The sequence below is a fragment of the Dreissena polymorpha genome, chromosome 9 (assembly GCF_020536995.1).
Source record: "Dreissena polymorpha isolate Duluth1 chromosome 9, UMN_Dpol_1.0, whole genome shotgun sequence".
In the NCBI taxonomy this organism is placed as follows: Eukaryota; Metazoa; Mollusca; class Bivalvia; order Myida; family Dreissenidae; genus Dreissena; species Dreissena polymorpha.
The window spans coordinates 89,859,158-89,873,951 of NC_068363.1; the positions used below are offsets into that span (position 1 = coordinate 89,859,158).

Below are 14,794 nucleotides of genomic sequence, written 5' to 3' on the forward strand. Positions count from 1 at the left end.
AATATCAGCAACTAAATTATTCTGCATACTGTACCTTAATAATAAATGTTACTGTTATAAGCGAAAAAAAGGTATTCGACTATCGACCGGAAAGTCATGGGTAAAATAACCACTTCGGAAATTTTCTTTAGATCGTTACAAGTCTTTTAAAGTACGGGTCTTGCACATAAATTGTACTCGTGAATGTCTAAATAATGATAAGACATTCGCTTCAATTGAGCTACAATAAATTTAACAAAAACTGAAGCATTTATAGAACAGATTCAATAAAATATTTACCGCCATTGACGTTTTAGTATCGATATAGGCCTCGCAATAAACTAAGAGCAATAGCTAGAATAAAATATATGTTTAATTGTTCGAAACACGTTGATAATAACGATTGTTTTTTTAACTTTACACAGCTGATGTAATTGTCAATAAGGATACTTTCAGTAAAGTTGTATAAACGGAAAATAGAGACTTTCCTTATCAACGTCGTTTTGTAATTGTTGGTTTCAAATCATACTGTGTTGAAAAATGATCATATTTGTATGTATGTATCACCTTTTATTAAAATACTAAAAAACACACTGTCTGGAATATATTAATAAAGACATTTTTCCCAGGCGTTTGATCAGGCATAGCGGGAATACAACATAAACTTGTATTATTTATGTATATTTCGTCAATTGATTAAATTAAAGTAATATAGTATAATATTAAATATCATTCAAAATAATAGATTGCATTAAAACACAAAACATTACTGAAAAAAAAAGTTTAATATTCTACCAAAAGAACATTGTATACAAAGAAACAATGTTAAGTAAAACTAATAAAATTATTCATGCTCGTGCGTCTTATTTCTAAAACAGTTGCCCAATTAAGTTAGTCGTTTACGCGAATATTGATTGTGTTGCTTTCGATATGAAGTTTGATGAAAATTAAACTTTAACTGAAACACAATAATCATATATACATTCGTTGTACAATTTAGATTGTAAAACATACCACCTTAATGATGTTTATAGTGTTATGATAAGAACTAAAACGCAATTATCTGCATTTTATCCGTGTATGTGCTGTTGGAAACTAAAGCTTATGTGTTAATGAACTTTAGTCGGCGTAATTTGATAAAATACATTCATGATTTATGATTTTTATTACGGAAAGATTCCGAGATCAACGGACAAGAGGCAGATACACAAGATAATACGGGTATTTGTGTTATAAAAGTATTAAGGAGAGGGTGCATGTATAAGGGAAAAGTAATTATATCTGTGTTATTCTTTACAGACAAGTATACATAATGTACAACTTCAGACATGTATCATGCATTTAACTCAGATTTATTGATCCATATTTTAATAATGTACATAAGTCTGTCATTAAAATATTGTCATATTTAGTTTTATTAATCACGCGCTACTTTAGTAGAGATGCTATGGAGAACAAAACTGATGCATACGCAGGTTATATTTGTTTCATAGGAATGAGTCACAACATAAATTCCATGAACAAATAACTTAATTGGTGTTGATCATATCAAGTACATTACATGCGTATATGATGATAATAAAGCTATAATAACCGTACAATTATGTTTTATGTGAATGTTGTATGTGATTGGTCGCAGTATCATATTCCAATTTCCGGAATTGCAATTTGACTGCTATGTAAAAGTCCAATGCTATTCTATAGTATTACTTGCATTTCAATTTACCATTATCAGTGCCATGGATCTGGTTTATCTTACACTGTGACATATAATTACTTCACGCTTGCATGTTATTTAATTATCTATATGCCATATACGCATGTTATATTGTCAAGGACAAGACATTGAATATGTAGTATAATTCCTTCTGAGTAGTTGGCTTCTGACAGTCATTACCCCCGAGGGTGTACGCTAATATCATATTACAAAGCAATATAATTACGGTCTTGAAAGGCGCTTTTTATACGATCTTCTTTAAAAGGCGTCGACACCGCGGCGCGTTTTCTCCAATGTAATTCGGATGAGTCTGAGATGGTCTGTCGTTCAAAGGATGTATTTCTCAAGCATTTTTGCCAATGTGAAAGACCATTTACCGTCACATAAAGTCAAAATTGCGACTATGTAAGTCCCCATTATATAAATGGTGATCATAAGACAAATGTAAACAGAAAATACTTCTATGTACTTTCAAATCGGTTCAGTTCTTTATATTTTTTTATATTTTTTTCAGACGTTAATTCTCACGAAACAAGACATGTAATAAACTTTATTATTAAAAACGCTTGGTGCCAACGGCATACCAACACCAATATTTGATGGACATTGTGTCGTTTTAACACTGCTATATCATCTAAATATATAATTGTATGTTGAGTAACCAATGTATATTATACCAATATCGATGTACTTATTTTTTTTGAGGGTTATATTGCCATGACAAACCATTGGTGAACAGTTTCGTATTTTGACAATGGAATTTCATTTATGTTGTTGCTTATAAACAATTTATAATATATCGTGGTTTTAATGTTGACGCATGATTAAAAAAGTGTATGTAACTTTTTCTTCTGGCTAATTGTGTCTTTTGGTCAAGTTATGGTAATGAGTTTACTTTGGAATATTGTCTCGAACAATGTAATCATCCATTGTCCATAATGCTAACAGCAAAAGGATGTCCCTTGGCATTTTCAGAAGATTCATTTAATGCAATCACTTGCTGGAGTTCGGTATTACTCGTTGTTAAAGCAGTAACAGGTATCATCTTAGGAAAAAATCCTATCACAAATTGGCGACGTGGAAAAATATATGTAATTTCTTATGTCAATTAGCAAATAGACAGCTTCAGTTATGCGTGTTGTGCTTTTTCTTTGACTCATAAGATAAGATTATACTGTTTGTGTATTCGCTAACATTATCATTAGTGTTATTAGCGGATCTCATAAACTGTAAAATACGACTTTTATTGAATATTGTCAACGCCGTTAACGTAATTAATTACACAAATCTATTATCGATAACGTGCAATCGAATATATGTTACTAGTATATAAGTATTATCAAAACAGTTATCAATAAAACATAATGCAACATGACTCCTATTTTTGTTTTTAATTTGAGAAACTTTTTATATTTAATTGTTTTAAAATTTGTAAAATAGTGTGTAATAGTCGCAGCTAGAGGCATTGGAAGGGCTCAAAACTCGACTTAAAAGAAGCGAACGAATCGGTTTTAGTTCATTGGCCTGTGGCGTCACCCCAAGGCCATAGTAATGATACCAATTTCTGAGCCTATCCGAATTGGCTAGCTGCCAAAGTCCAAATTCCCCAAGCTGCGATTTACCACTTAATTAATGTGCAATAAAAATAGTTATATGCAGATCTCAATAACCCGCCTTATAAATACAGAAAATCACTATATAACATGACAGTGTCATGAAAGGTTAAAACAATATTATTGAAGCAAAATTGCTAAGCGTTGGCAACGACATAGTTTTCTATTGTTAAGATATGCATGCGAGAAAATGTTCCTCACTTGACGGTCTAGGCCGCAAAGAAACAAGTGTTTTAGGAGACAGTAAGAATAATTCTTTTCTCTGACGTTTTTTGAAGACACATATTTGGATTTTACAAACATATTTTTAAAATATTGTTATTTTATTTTGCGTTGACAAGACATTCCAGAAATAGAAAATGAAAAAAAATAATTTTCAGGATCATTCTCGGAAATAGACGAAGAAACCGGATATGGTATTTCACTGCGCAGATCGAGCGCGCAAATCGAGCGCGAACAGTTCTACGGTTAACGAAGTACACAATCTGTACACCGTTCTTTATCAGGGTAAGTGGATTTTCTTTTGTAAATACATTACAAAGGAAGTATGAGTGTTTTCTGATATGTTAATTGTATGATAGAAAGCTATTTTAGGCTATTGAAAGTGATTTATTGGTCGCCAACAACAACAGTATTTTTATTGTATAACTTCGCCGCCTATGTAGACGAACCTCTACCAGATCTGTAGAGTTGAACAAAAGTTTATCGTTCCGACCACCAGTATCGTGTAGTCCTCCACCGTCTATGTACACTGTAGTATATACACAATTATTCTATTTTCTTACAATCTCTAAGCTTCTGCACTCAACCGCTTGGATCAATCCGTATACATTCGGACAAAGTGAGAAATTCGGACAATACATCCAAAATGCACTTTACGTCACACTAAATCTATCCCCAGGCCTTCAGCGCCTACAGCGCTTTGATTTAATTCTGGTATCTATTATCACCCTTATGTATTATTGTAATGGAGTATTGGACCAAGTAATGAATATATAAATAACAATTAAACCAAAGGTCCCGGAATTGGTGAATTGTATAAAATAAAAAATACGCTTCCTCAAATCGCGTCGTTGTCATTGAAAAAAGTTTGTGGTGTATATCTAGTTATCAAACGATATTTATCAGTTCGCAAATCTCCGACTAAATCGCTTTATTTACTTCTTCTGTGTTCGCACAATAACACCATACACAATGTATGTATGCACAATAACACACTGCACAGTGTATTTAGGCACAACAACAACCTGCAGAGTGTATGTAGGTACACTAATACATTGTTCAATGTTTGCAGGGACAAAAACCGCAATGCACAATGTACGTTTGCTTAATAACATCCTGCACAATGTATGTAGGCACAATAACAATGTGCAGAGTGTATTTAGGCAAAATAACGCTCTGTACAATGTATACAGGCACACTAACACACTGTTCAATGTATTTAGGCAAAATGACACACTGAACAATGTATGCAGGGACAATAAAACACTACACAATGTATGTTGGCACAATAGCACCCGTCACATTGTATGTAGGCACACTAACACACTGTCCACTGTCTAGAGAGGAACAATATCCAACTGGTTTCAATGTTTAAAAAGGCAGACTACCAAACCGTGAAATGTAAGTAGGGACAATAAAACACAATTGCACACTGTCTTTAGAGGGATAATAACACACTGCACAATGTAGATAGAAGCAACATAAAACTTGAACACTCTTATAAAAGGAACAATTACACTCGAAAAAATGTCAAGGGAGACACAATAACAAAATGTACAATGTCTAGAGAGGCCGTAAAACAAATGATACAATGTTAGATGCCCAGTGATACACTGTAAAATAGGAAAAGGGCACTTAACACAATGTGCAATTCTTGTATTATATAAGTTCACTCAGTTAATGGTAGTTTATTCGCATAAAGGTACCAACGAATATACAATTGTAAGTATTTAATCATCATGCTGCCTATTTATGTTGGCATGATTGCTGTGGTCAGGATAAACGTGTAAACAGCCTCTGCGTTAATGTTCGTGTACTATGTCCTTCCTCGCTTTTACTATAAACTGCCTTAGGAATAGGGAAAAAATGCTAATAGCGATGGTTGGTTGCTAATGAATATCTCATAAGATTTAATGCTTAGGATTGATTTAAATGATTAACATTAACATACCAGTGGAATACCATCTGCATAATTATGGTGATTTTGATGATTGAAGATTCAGATTAATCGGACATTAATGCTGTTGTTGACACCCTCTGTATCAATACACGTCATTTGTTCGCGTGTTGTTTTAACTAACCAATCATCTCATGTATGTTAATTATTTACAAAGGCAATCGTACACGTGCATTGAGCAAACTGCTTCGCTATATCATAACAATTTGTTTGCAAAACACACAAATAAAAAACATGTCCATGTTACAAATGCTGCTACTGAGCTACTAAATTGTTCAAATATTATATACTATGAGTTGGAGCATACTACAAAAATACAATTCACACGGGTTCTCGAGCAAAACAGTGCTTCAATTTTGTTTATGCAGCCTATCAGCGTATTTATTACAATATTGATATTGATCTATAACATTTTCGTAACGTAATTATGTGTATTTAATATGGCATTTACACAATTTATTTGTATGTGTTTTATTATTTGTATGACAACTGTTGTTACCTACTAGTAAATACAGCTTAGACAATCTACAATAGAACAACGTTACTGAAAAAAGATTTGAAATAGTTGCTATGTAGTACTATTATTGCTGAATCATTTCCGCGCATATATATTTTTCAAACGAACACATTTGTGACCAGCTTCACCAAGTAAAGTTACTGAGTGTGTTGGTATTTTGTTTCAATTAGTCAAATTCTTAGAGCGTAACACTACAACAATTTTCAAAACTAAATGTATGCAAAAAATCCAGTTGTTTCAGATATTACATTTTTAAGATGCAAAGCTTACTAATTAAAATTCTAAGTAATTCGTTGGATTAGTAAATCTTCGTAATGTTTTTGTTGTTATAGTATATATCTGGAATTATAATATTTTAATATATCTAAAAGTCTATAATATACATTTAAAATAAAAAAAAAAGTTTCAAAAAAGCGACAAACGTACTTAAAAATAAAATACATTTTATTAACTTAACCATACATGTCTGTCATTAATTGCTTTTGATGCGACATAATTCGAAACCCATTTAATTATCACATTGCATGCATATGCCAGAATTACATATACATGCATTTAATTTTCATACACAGTTCCTAAATATTTATTACACTTACTGTGACATATGACTAATCACATTTTGTTCATGCCTTATACAACCACTTATGTGACTTCTTCGTAATATAGCGGGATGATATACTGGATATATAACCATTTGAGGGGCGTCCTATAACATTATTATTAATCAAAGTACTGAAAGTAGTGGTGGGGTGATTTTGCTCAATTTTTGTGGTCGTAAACACTTTTCACCGTGATCCCAACCAGTCACCTTTGTTGAATAAAACAGATGGAATTAAGAATGGGTGACAGGCTGTCAACATGATATATGATTTAGCTTTTGGGGTTGAAAGTAAATGCCGCTTTTTAAAACAAGTAATTGTCGTACGTGACAATTGATAACTGCGAAACGTTTGTGAATACAATTTTGATTATTATCATTTGAACTGGTGATCTAGTTGTTAACTCTGTCTAAGTGCTATATGTATTTGAGATTTCGTTAGACAAACGTTGAAATAAGGTTTGTATACATCATTTAGATTCAATTATTTTTATTAATATATATATAGAAATATATATATATATATAGATATATATATATATATATATATATATATATATATATATATATATATATATATATATATATATAGATATATATATAGTCTCTCTCTATATAGTTTCAGATTGGGTAAAATGGTGGGTCAAACGTCCATTTTACCGCCGTATTGTTGGGTCTTTAGTCGATTGTCGGGTCCCAAAGTCGATTATCGGGCACTTGGACCCGACAGTTGAAGACCCACTTAATAAAAGGCTGCTTAACATCCTCATGACTATTTTTTAATTCAAATTTGCGTATGTAATTTTACTCGAATTGTCGGGCCTATATCTCCCATTCGCAAACTTTAGATCAAACTCCTCACGGCAGTTACTTCCCTTGGGCATCTTCTAGAATAAGGGAGGCCACTGAGCCCTTTTCGGAAAGTCGCATATCTCCCCTGAGTATTCTCCGGAATTGGAGGTTCTCAATCGCTGGCATTCGGTACCCCTCGCAGATTATCATAATACTTATCCGATGTTTGACGGAAAGGGCCGAGAATGTGCGATTGAATCGCTGGGTAGTATTGATTTCCAGTAACAATGGCGTCGAATGAGAAAGAAAACGATCGTTATCTGTCTGACATCGAAATTGACAAATTAAGTGTTGCACAATTGAAGGATTATTTACGATTTCATAATCATTATGTGTCAGGGAATAAGAATGAACTTGTCTTGAGGACAAAAGGCGTACAAAAGCTAGGATTAAATGATCGACAGCTGCACAGGAATGCGGAAGTAAATTATGAAAAAAGGAAAACAGAAAAACTTTTTACGCCACTCGGTGAAAAGCTGCCACATCCAGATGTATTAAAAACGTTGAGTAGTGACTTAATGGACTTTCCTACATTAATAGATAGTGACATCTACAATTATTTTGTGCTGAAAATGAACACACAAAAACAATTGAGATCAAAAAATTGTATTATGTTTACAGACATAAACACAGTATTTTGTACCATGACATAAGTGACAAATGGGAACATTGTTTTGTTAAATGCAAAGTATTACCATCACTACCGAGTGCAAATGTGAAAGAAAACCCAGATCACAGTGTGTGGCTCTGTCTGTCAAAGGTCACTGGACAGGTTCATTCAGCGGAATGTAATTGCACAGCCGGGTGAGTGTACACAGTTTTTCATATAAGTTCTTGCAATATTGAAACGAGGTTATAAATAATTTATCAAGAGACATGCCTCTGTTACAATCCTAGTTGCAATAATCCAACTCCCAGCTATATTTACCCTCTGGGTTGTGAGGTGTACGAATGTACTCATAAACCCTCAGAGCATTCAAGAAGAACTAGTAGTTACGATCCCCGAATCGGCATTATACCAATCATTTTCATAGATCTATATACTGGTCACAAGCTATTCTCGGGATGGACCAGTTTCTGGGAAATTTTCATCAAAATTTAGATGCTCGAGCAAAAAAAAAAGTGCAGTTTGAAAGTATGTCTAATTATTATGTTTATATATTTTCAGGAGCGGAGAAGCATGTATCCATATTGGTGCATTTATGTATGCCCTTTCTGATCTCACTGCTAAAAAGAAGGACGGCACTCTAAGATCAACCTCAAAAAAATGCGTGTGGGACAGATTTAATAATCCCCGGAAAAGAAAGCGAACGCCTAAAAAGTCTAGCGAATTTACATTTCGGAAACATACCTTTGAGTCAAAATTAGAGCCAGTCGAAAATAACACCAGAAAAGAACTTCTTGCGATTTCTGTAAATGAGAACAGTTTCCGTTCAAAACTCGAAAATATGCAACCCAACAGCTGGATGGCTTTTGAACTTTGTAGAAGAGAAGGAAGAGGTGAAATTACCAAAGTTTATAGAAATTGGATATAACTTTAGTGATAGCGTAGATCTGAATAGTGAAACTGTGAAGGATAAAATGTCGAAAATGATGGATATGCTACAAATGGATGAACTTGAATGCCAAAGTATTGAAAAATTAACCAGAGGTCAGGGAAAGAACGTACTTTGGGAAGATGAAAGAAAATTACGTGTAACTGCATCCAATTTTGGTGAAGTAATTTTACTGAAACAAGAGACTGAAAGATTTAAAAGAAATTGAGTGCAATCTTTAAAGAATAGTAACAAATATGAATTTAAGATCACAATTGTGAATTTCTCGCAAGCTTACCCTTGCTCCTAGAATATGTTTTTATAATTTTGATGTCTCACTTTTCTCTAGAGATTAACCCTTTACTTCTTAAATATGTATTTTCAAGCTTTTGTAGTTCCTTAAAAAGTTAAATGTAATAAAGTACCTTTATTACTAAATTTAAGTTTTAAAGGCTTCATTTCCAACCCTTAAATACTGATGAGCAGCAAACAGTATAAAACCTGAACAGACTGCGAGTTACTAGCATGCTGTTCTGGTTTTATGCTGTTTTCACTGTGCTTCCAAGTGGAATAGGGTTAAATAACAAAAGTTAACGCCAGATCAGAAAATAATTTAAGTAACAACAGTACAGGACATCATTGAGGTCCCTCCTTTTTTATGTTTCAATAGTCATTTAGCTCTACAAAGCATATAAATATTGTACATAAAAGTGTATGAATGTATAAATATTTATCAACTGTTCATATTATGAATTTTACAGTAGTACATGTAGAATGCTTTTCAACGATTTGTGTACGGTTCATTAATACCATCACAACGTGATTGTCAATTGTTATTCCGCTAAATTGATTTGCTCTTAAAATGATAAATCATAAAAAGAACTTTTGCTATGTTATTATCCATCACTTATTACCTTACCTGTGTTTGGAGAAAAACCGAAGGGTTTACGATAATAATCTGTTTCAAAATGTTAAAATGATATGAAATTAATGAGTGGCAAGCATGAACCAAATTAAGAAAATCAACACAGAGGTATCAACAGCTGCATCTTATTAAAAATCTGTGCACAATGCTTTTTGTCCAAGTATAGATCATTTCAGAACCCCATTGAGTTAATAGACACCTTGGAAGCTTTGCTGGTATGACTTCTGCTTTACATCTGACAAGTACTCTGCAGGTGTTGCTACTTGTATCAGAAATCTTGGTTTTAAACAAGAGCTGTCACCATAGGATGACTTATGCCCCCTATATACGCTTGATAGAAGTTATGAGCATTTTCCCAAACCTAAATGCATATTTCGAAACCTAAACACGGACCCTAAGTTTAAGGTCAAGGTCACAGGGGTCAAAGTTTGTGTGCATATGGAAAGGCCTTGACCATATACACATGCATGCCAAATATGAAAATGCTATCTGAAGCGACATAGAAGTTATGAGCATTTTTCGAAACCTAAACGCAAAGTGTGACGGACAGACCGACAGACAGTCCGATCACTATAGCGACATAGAAGTTATGAGCTTTTTTCGAAACCTAAATGCATATTCGAAACCTAAACGCGGACCCTTAGTTTAAGGTCAAGGTCACAGGGGTCAAAATTTGTGTGCGTATGGAAAAGCTTTGTCCATATACACATGCATGCCAAATATGAAATTGCTATCCAAAGCGACATAGCAGTTATGAGGATTTTTCGAAACCTAAACGCAAAGTGTGACGGACGGACAGACCGACAGACAGTCTGATCACTATATGCCCTCCTTCGGGGGCATAAAAATTCTTGACGGGTTTATTGCTCCCAATTATAAATTAACTGTTGATTAAGTCTTCAGTAGCAGTACTAAACCTTAAAGACAAACATTTACTTAGGTATACAAAAGAAATCTGTGTTTTCAACGCTCTGTGTCAATTAATGTATGTAAACTTGAATCCAGTACAATATTTATCAGAATTTCAGTCTTATAATTTGTTTGGTCTTACAAAACTGCTTTCAAGCAAGAAAACATGTATAAATATATTGGCACAAACACACAAACGCAGAAACACAATTTTCTTTTTTTGCCTGAAAATGTTTGTATGGAATATGAGACAAGAAAATAATAATCAGTAACAATTTTATTTTCACAAATGAAAGCTGACTGTAAAATGTGAAATTAAGTATTATTCACATAATTACATAGTATATTACTTATACATACATGCAATGGTCAAACACTTCTAGTTAAATTGTATACTGAATTTCTCACAAAGTTCACTTGTTCAGCTTCTTATCAAACTTAATTTGTACTAGTTTTAAGGAGCCACTTTTCCAGTTTATATTAGCATGACTATTTTCAGTTTATAAACACACTTTATTTTCCGGGGACAGGTTTTTCGTGCTAACCCTGCTTTCATTCCAACACTGACCTCATCAAATAAACACTCAAAAGTTCCAGCAGTTGGGATACCAGTGTAGAACAACACCTTATCGTCATCATCCCTTATATCCTCAAAGGTGAAGCTAGGCCGATCCACTTGTATCCCAACTGTCGACGTTTCAGTAGAAGTCTGGGTTGATATACTTCTGGGAACTCTCGTATCGTCGGTTTGAGTAACCACAGAAATCAGCTCCGGTTGCACTTGTTCACACTGATGACGGATTATGGCGGGTACTGGTGTAAACCTTCCATAGTCATGGAGCTGAAATAAATAAATACATTTTTACAAGCAAAGTAAATGCAGTTTGAAGTAAAGATTATAGGTCTTTCTGTATTTTACTAAGGCATCACCAAACTGATAACTTCTTCAGTTTTTTTCTTTAAAAATGGGAAGAGCATGAAAAACAACTATCTATTTATACTGCCAAGTGCCCTTTCGAGCATGGTAGGCAGACATGGACATTATCGAGTCGGTTTCCTGGGAAGAACCAGTACTTGGTGTCCATGGAGGAGATAATTAGAATGCTTCCCAAGTAAGGAGTGAACCCACTAACACCCGATCGCTAGGCGGATATCTCATCCACTACAACACCGCGACCTTGAACTACAAATATTTTTTTATGTCCCCCACTATAGAAGTGGGGGACATATTGTTTTTGCCCTGTCTGTTGGTTGGTCTGTTGGTTGGTTGGTTTGCGCCAACTTAAACATTTTGCAATAACTTTTGCTATATTGAATATAGCAACTTGATATTTGGCATGCATGAGTATCTCATGGAGCTGCACATTTTGAGTGGTGAAAGGTCAGAGGTCAAATATATGTGGCCTAAATTGCTCATTTTATGAATACTTTTGCAATATTGAAGATAGCAACTCGATATTTGGCATGCATGTGTATCTCATGGAGCTGCACATTTTGAGTGGTGAAAGGTCAAAGTCAAGGTCATCCTTCAAGGTCAGAGGTAAAACATATTTGTCCCAAATCGCTTATTTTATTAATACTTTTGAAATATTGAAGATAGCAACTTGATATTTGGCATGCATGTGTATCTCATGGAGCTGCACAATTTGAGTGGTGAAAGGTCAAGGTCATCCTTCAAGGTCAGAGGTCAAATATATGTGGCCCAAATCGCTTATTTTATGAATACACTTGCAATATTAAAGATAGCAACTTGATATTTGGCATGCACGTGTATCTCATGGAGCTGCACATTTTGAGTGGTGAAAGGTCAAGGTCATCCTTAAAGGTCAAATATATGGGTCAAAATTGCTCATGTAATGTCACTTCTGCAATATTGAAGCTAGCAATTTTATATTTGAAATGCATGTGTATCTCATGGAGCTGCACATTTTGAGTGGTGAAGGGTCAAGGTCATCCTTCAAGGTCAAACATTATTTAGGGGGACATTGTGTTTCACAAACGCATCTTGTTTCAAATTATCTTTATTCAACAACATTTTGTATAACGATAAAACAACTCACTCTTAGAGATACGTCTAGTAGTGATGCACTGCTTTCAACCAACAAACCATCTGCCTCGTTCTCGAAACTCAAGTCTGGTGAACGGTTATCTGACATTTCCTCAGTTTCTGGTGTGGAATTCGTCTCATCTGCTTCAGGGCCATTTTCCAGAGTCTGTAAGGTAAACAAATAAAATTAAATCAGCACATCAAAGACCTAGAAATACACATACTTTTTCAAACTAACATGAAAGAATGATGTTCAGATACGTAATATTTATGCTTCTGTATCATGTTGTAAACACCGTCAGATTCTATACCGATAGAGTAACTGACCCATGTTCATTCTTGAAACCTCGTATAGCCTAGTGGCAACATATCCGCTTCAAAATATCAGATACCATTGGTTCGATCCTCGGCTGTGAGCTACATAAAATAAATCATGAACTGTGCCATGGGTATGTCTGCCATTATCCCATGCTTGATTGTACCACAAGGAATCACTGATTTGAATAGTAAGCTCGATTTAATAATCCATCGGAATCGTTTTAAGGTGATAATCTGATTACACGCAGTGCGCAATCTGATTATGTGATGACTTAAATTAGTATAAGTATTAATATGATTTAATAAGAATAGTATATGTGCCTTTTATACACGCGTTCAATGCCATAATACCGGTAAAATCATAAGTTGATTTAGATATCAGTACATTAAATAAATGTCTATATATTATAATCATACAATACGCAATTTTACAATGCCGAAGTAATGTTATTTACTGAAATAAGATCTATTTTCGCATGACACTGGCTGTATAGCAAGTAGTCTTATATAAATAAGAGCAACATTACTTCAAGCACGTACACTTAACAAAAAGAGTTCTCCGTTTAAAAATGATGGTATTAAGGTGTTACTAAATATAAAATACCCAACAGCGGGCGAGCGTTTAATGCACTTTGCGCTTGATGAATAATGTTATACAATTATTATGGGCAAATTTATAATTTCAAAACATTATTAGTTGTTGATGTTATTCGCGTTCAATAAATACATCAGTTCTTCTTATCAACCTGATGCCTGTTGCCTGCTACAGTTTCTTATCATAATTGTATAAACTACAATACACCATCAGCGGCCGAGAGCAGAATACCGGCCGCTAAATAAATTGTGACTTGCATCAAATCTCAGGTCAAATTTCGATTGTTTTACAATAAAATACTAATATTTTATAATGTCAAGCACGTGCACTTAATAAAATACGATATGTCTTTATTTATTGTAGAATTTTGCAAAAGTAAAGCGCTTTATATATAGCAATGTTTATTATTTCTTTCTAGTTACGTAAATAAACAAAACATAATTATGTATATAACATTTAATATTTGTACATAATTTATAAAAATAAATACAATGAAACGTGATGTTTGTGAAGTGCGCGTGACATTGAACTTCGAGTTAAGCGAAAGATGCGAATTAAATTACACATAATTAAAAACTGATACTATTCTGTCAGCATGTTTTATACTCCATCGCGCCAATAAATTCATCAAATTGTGTATACAAGCAAAACGATGGAAATTATGACAGAAACCCAGCTTTTCAAATAAAATGACCCTTAACATAACGCTAGCAGACCCGAATGAATATACTTTATTTGAGTCGTGTTCTGAGAAAACTGTGCATAATGCATGTGCTTAAAGTGTCGTCCCAGATTAGCCTGTACAATCCGCACGAATTATCAGGGACGGCACTTTCCGCTTTTATGACATTTTTCGTTTAAATGAAGTGTCTTTTTAGCAAAAATCCAATTTAGGGTCGACACTTTACGCACATGCATTATGCCCATTATTCCCAGAACGCGACTCATTTAATCCAATCAGGTAAATAACAAATACAATAATAAAACAGGGGAAGTCTACACTGTGTATT

At 33.9% G+C, this 14,794-nt stretch overlaps 1 long non-coding RNA gene across 1 annotated transcript; it reads left to right on the plus strand.

Annotated features, from left to right (window-relative positions):
- The first annotated feature begins 7,234 nt into the window (after nt 1-7,234).
- On the plus strand, nt 7,235-13,482 carry LOC127845576 (uncharacterized). The gene is made up of 3 exons (XR_008033270.1): nt 7,235-8,259; nt 8,624-12,503; nt 12,631-13,482. It is a non-coding gene; the product is annotated as an uncharacterized LOC127845576 (long non-coding RNA).
- The last annotated feature ends 1,312 nt before the right edge of the window (nt 13,483-14,794 follow it).